Genomic DNA, 6,000 nt, shown 5'->3' on the forward strand with positions numbered 1-6,000 from the left:
CTCTCTGCCTTGCAATTAATTAATCAAAAATAAAGGGAGTTCATAAGGATACAAGTTCTCCAGTGTTGAGGGGAGGGATACAGGGAGGACACAAGAAGGGGAAAGGCAGGTCTGTGCAGCATAACAGCACTAAAGGTTCCACACACTTAAGGCACTCCCGGTGTACTGCCCAAGTCATGCCAGTTGTCCAAGTCTTTAGCAACCCGAGGCAAGCATAGATAGGAAAGAAAGAGAAGCAAGAACAAAAACATAGCTAAAAGTAGTCTGGGCAACACAGTGAAAGAGGTATTAGACAGAGGCAGTCAGGGCTATCATTAGATAATGGGTCCCTTGTGTTTTCTTCTCTTTCTGTATTTGTGTTTTCCACAATGAACCTGTGTTACTTGCATAATCCATCTCTTTTTAACCAAAGGACCCTGGGAAAGTTTATTATTTCTGGAAATTATTGTACAGGGTTACTGTGACTAACCTTACTAATAAATACTCACAAAAAGAATGCTATGATAATATTTTATACCTAATAAATTAATAAACTAATTTTTAACATTTTGTTTTTCTGAAAGGTAGGAGGAAGGGGAGATAGAGAGAGAGATCCTATCCACTGGTTCACTCCCCAAATGACCACAATAGATGGGGCTGGGCCAGGAGACTAAAGTTCCATCTTGGTCTCCTATGTGTGTGGCAGGGCCCCAAGTGATTGAGTCGTCACTCCTAAGGTAACATCAGCAGGAAGCTGGATGGGCAGTGAAGCCAGGACTTGAGCCAGGCACTGCAACATGGGATATGGGTATCACAAGTGGCAGCTTAACTGCTGTACCACAGTACAATCCCTACCCCGGTAAACTAATTTTAATTTGTAGCTCACTGACAGTTTACTGTCAACATGTTTATGAGACTCTCCTGAGAGGTTTTTGGGGTTTGGTTTAAAATAATTAAAAGAGAGAAATTGAGAAGGCTGAATATCTAAAAAGGACAAGAACAGAAAGATGGGAAGGAAAATGGAAATGGAAGTCTGGTCACTAAGGTAAACTCCATCACCTTACTGGTTTTGTTTATTTTGTTCTGTTTGTGTCTCTAACCTTTCACTACATTTCGTTTCTGAGTGAGTTAGTCAGAGTTGCTTTCAGTTTTTGCAAACAGGAACCCTGAAGTCCATGACACAGTTTTGAACATAAACAAGTCCTGTATATGAGAACAATTTCCCAAAAGGTCTGGCATCTTTCCAGATCTATACCAATGAAATAAATGGTTCCTCTTGCCTAATCTGTTTCATTTCCTCCTCATGAGAACAAGTTGGATAGGACTTTTTTTCCCCCTTACTTTTCTAAATTTTTTAAAAATTAACTGTAGCCTTTTATTTTGTTTTTTGAGGTTTAAAATCACCAAAATAATTTTTTCAAGAATGCATTATAGGGGCCGGCACTGTGGCATAGTAGGTTAAGCATCCACAGTGCTGGCATCCCATATGGGAGCCTGTTCAAGTTCCGGCTGCTCCACTTCCAATCCAGCTCCCTGCTGATGGCCTGGGAAAGCAGCAGAAGGTGACCCAAGTGCTTGGGGCCCTATATCCACCTGGGAGACCTTCAAGAAAATCCTGTATCTGGCTTCGGATCAGCTTAGTTCCAGCCATTATGACCATTTGGGGAGTGAACCAGCAGGTGAAGACCTCTCTCTCTGTTTCTCCCTCTCTCTGTCTATAACTCTTCCTCTCAAATAAGTAAATAAATCTTTAAAAAAAAAAAAAAGAATGCATTATAGAGGTTGTCATTGTGGCATAGTGAGGATAGCTGCTACCTCTTAACACCAGCATCCTATATGGGCACTGGTTCCTGTACTGGCTACTCCACTTCCAATCCAACTCCCAGCTAATGACCTGGGAAAAGCAGCAAAAGATGGCCTAAATGTGTGGGCCCCTGCCACCATGTGGGAGACTCAGCTGAAGCTCCTGGCTTCTGGCTTCAGCCTGGCCCAGCCCTGGCTGTTGTGGCCCTCTGGAGAATGAACCAATGGATGGAAGATCTCTCTCTCTCTCTCTCTCTCTGTAACTGTGACTTTCAATACACAAAATATTTAAAATAAAAAAGAATTATGTATTTAAATATACATCTGTCCATTTTTATAAAATATAAATGCCAAACTGTCACTATTAACCATTGTTCCTAAATTCCATGAAGACTAATGTGCATCTTGCTCAGATTATCACAATAAATAAACATGTAAGCTCTTCCAAGTTTTCATAAGAAATATTTGCCCCAAAACTATACCAATTTGCTATTTAATGTAACTGCTAAAGAACAGAGGAGAAAAAAACCCTAAAATGAGATCATGTAATTATGATTAAATTCACCACAAAAAGTCATTTCTTCCTTATGAGAATAACGTGGGTTGCTTATATTAAAACTACATCACTGAGTCTCATTACACATTTACTGTAGCAGAATCCATGGTATAGGCATACACCCTGAAGCTTGAGAACTACTAATTTCTTGAATATCTATGTAGTTTCCATGTGAAGTACAAAGCAGAATAACATATCATTGCTACTTCTCTGTTGGAACTCAAAATCTAAAAGAAATAGGATGTAATTACCATAACAAAGGAAACAAAAAGCTACATGGGGAGCAAGTGCCAATAGTGAAAGAGGGAAGAACAAACTTAAAAAATGAGTGGGGGCCGGCGCCACGGCTCACTAGGCTAATCCTTCGCCTTGCAGCGCCAGCACATTGGGTTCTAGTCCCGGTCGGGGCACCGATCCTGTCCCGGTTGCCCCTCTTCCAGGCCAGCTCTCTGCTGTGGCCAGGGAGTGCAGTGGAGGATGGCCCAAGTGCTTGGGCCCTGCACCCCATGGGAGACCAGGAGAAGCACCTGGCTCCTGCCATCGGATCAGCGCAGTGCGCTGGCCGCAGCGCGCCTACCGCAGTGGCCATTGGAGGGTGAACCAACGGCAAAAGGAAGACCTTTCTCTCTGTCTCTCTCTCACTGTCCACTCTGCCTGTCCAAAAAAAAAAAGAGTGGGACTCTGCCTCTCATTCATTCAACAAATATGCATAAAATATGTGCCATGCACAAGTACTGAACCAGATGATGAGCATGGAGCAGTGATGAAAATTAACACTGACACCATTCTCAAGGAGGCTATTGCTCTGTGACTCAGAACACAGACGACGCTTACCATGTCTGATATCGATAAGGAAGTGATAGAGAATTCAAGGGGGAAACTCACTCAGCGAAAGTGATAGAGAATTCAAGGGGGAAACTCACTTAGAGCGGCTGCTCCATCAGGGCAAGTCCTGGTAAGGATATGAGATCCTAAAAGATAAAGAGCAAGGACAAGAGAAGTAAGGGAATTCTAGGTAAAGGGATTGATGTACGCAAAATTCTTGCAGTAGAGAAGATCATATTGTGTTTCTGGAATAGAAAGAGGAGCCATGGGCCTTATGTTTCAGGAGGAAGATGTTGCTAGGGTTTGGCTATAGTTTGTCCCCAAATGATTCATGTGCTAGAAGCTTAGTCCCCAGAGTAGCAGTGTTGAGGTAGTGGAATCTGTGTGTGTTTGTTTTATTTATTTATTTTTTTGAAAGAGATATAGAAAGGGAGAGATAGAGAGAGAGATATCTTTCATCTGCTGTTTCATTCCCCAGAAGCCTACAGTGGCCAGCACTGGGCCAGGCCAAAACCTGAAGCCAGGAGTTTCAATGGGGTCTTCCACGTAGGTGACAGGGACCCAAAAATGAGGGTCATTTTCTGCTGATTTTCCCAAGCCATTAGCAAGGAAACAGATCAGAAGTAGAACAGCCAGGACACTAACTGGCACCTACATGGGATGCCAGCATCATAGGAGGTAGCTTTACCCACTATGCCACAATGCTGGCAACAGGGTGGTAGAATCTTTAAGAAGTGGGGCCTAGAAGAAGGTAATTAGGGCATGGGGTCTGCACTCTCATAGGTGGATCCATGCTGTCTCTCCTGAGTGGGTCTGGTCTGCTAGGACAGGTTTACTTTCCAAGGGAGCCAGCTGGCCACTCCCCAATCTCTTGCTTCCTCTGTTGCCATGGTACTTTCTTTATGCACATTACAGTAGGAGCATTCTCATAGCAACTTTATCATGAGTTTGCTTCAATCCATATGTTCCTTTGATTTAGATTAGAACAATTCTTGACTGTAAGTTAAAATGTAGAAGACCTTCCAATTAATTTATAATTCTTTAGTAAATGTTATTTCAAGAGGAAAGCAAGTGAAAGGAGTGAGGCAAGGAAAAGCTGCTTAAACTGAGGTAACAAACACACAAGTTCTTAATGAGCAAACTGGGAAGTTAGCAACTCATTCTGCACTTTGGAAGTGGTTAAGGGGTAAACAATTATACATTTAAACTTTCCAAAATTAGTAAAAACCAATCTTATTTAACTGGCTTTTAAAAAATGTTATTTATTTATTTGAAAGGCAAAGTGACAGAAACAGAGAAAGAAATCTTCCATCTGCTGGATCACTCCCCAAATAGCTGCAATAGTCAGGACTGGGCCAGGCTGAAGCCAGGAGCAAGGAACTCCATTTGGTCTCCCACACGGGTCTCAAGCTGGAGCAGAAGTGAAGCAGCCGGACTGGGACTGGCCCTCCTGCATGGGATGCAGGAATCCCAAGTGGTCGCTTACCCTGTTTACCACAATGCCCGCCCCAAAATGGTCTTTCAATCAGAGAAAGATGCTTTAAGTCAAAGAAACAATTAGAGAAGTTATTTCAAAATACTTGAAGAGGGATAGGCATTTGGCCTAGCAGTCAAACTATAGGTTAAGATCCCTACATCATTTATCGAACTGTGGGTTCAAGACCTAGCTTTGTTCCTGATTTTAACTTCTTGCTAGTGCACACCCTAAAAAGCAGTAGGCAATGGTTCAAGTACTTCAGACCCTGTCACCTGCGTGGGAAACCTGGATTGAGTTTACGTCTCTCTGCTTTGGCCTGGGCTAGCCCCAGCTGTTGCCAATGTTTAAGGGGTGAACAAGCAGATAGGAGTCTCTCTCTCTCTCTCTGTGTATGTGTGTTTCTGCCTCTGAAATAAATACATACATACAAAATAATTGAAGAAATTAAATTGTTAGTTTTCTTTGCCTCTTTAGAAAGTGAAAAGAGGTCAATTCAATAGAAAATAGACTTATTCTTGGTTATGGGTTGTCAGATGGGTTGAGAGCAGTGGAGGTAAACACACATGATATCTGTTAAATACCTACTCATGAGCCACACATGTGATAGTCATTTTACAACACATTTTATTCAGTATTCACAAGCCATACTGAAAGAAATGTAATCATCATGTCTATTTCATTGATGAATAAACATTTTTTCAGTTTTAAAAATTCATTCAAGGGCCAGCATTGTGGCAAGAGCAAATTAAGCCACTGCCTGCAATGTCGCTGGGATCTAATAGGGACACATATTCTAGAGTCCCGGCGGCTCTGCTTCCCATCCAGCTCCCTGCTGATGCTCCTGGGAATGCAGTGGAAGACGGCCTGAGCGCTTGGGCCACTGCCATCCATGTGGAAACCTGGTTGGAGTTCCAGACTTCTGGCTTCAGCCTGGCCCAGTGCTAGCTGTTGCAGCCATTTGGGGAGTGAACCAGTGGATAGAAGCTCTCTCGTGCTCTCTCTCTCTGTATCACTCTGGTTTTCAAGTAAATAAAATACATCTTTTAAAAATCCATTCAACAGCTAATCAATTGTAAATCCAGGGTGTTAACGTTTACCTTTAACTCAAAATTAAATTCAAAGCTTATCTTCTTTTTCTACTTTTGGTTGAGAATTTGCAATGTTGGAGAAGGACTTTTTAAGATTTTTTTTTTTATTCATTTGAAAGAGTTAGAGAGAGAGAAAACGGGATTAACTATCTGGTGGTTCACTCCCCAAATGTCTGCACTGCTGGGGCTGGACCAGACTGAAGCCTGAAGTCTGGAATTCCATCTCATTCTCTCATATGGGTGCAGGAGTCCAAGCACTTGGATCATCTTCT

This window comes from Lepus europaeus, chromosome 3, assembly GCF_033115175.1.
Source record: "Lepus europaeus isolate LE1 chromosome 3, mLepTim1.pri, whole genome shotgun sequence".
NCBI classification, from domain to species: Eukaryota; Metazoa; Chordata; class Mammalia; order Lagomorpha; family Leporidae; genus Lepus; species Lepus europaeus.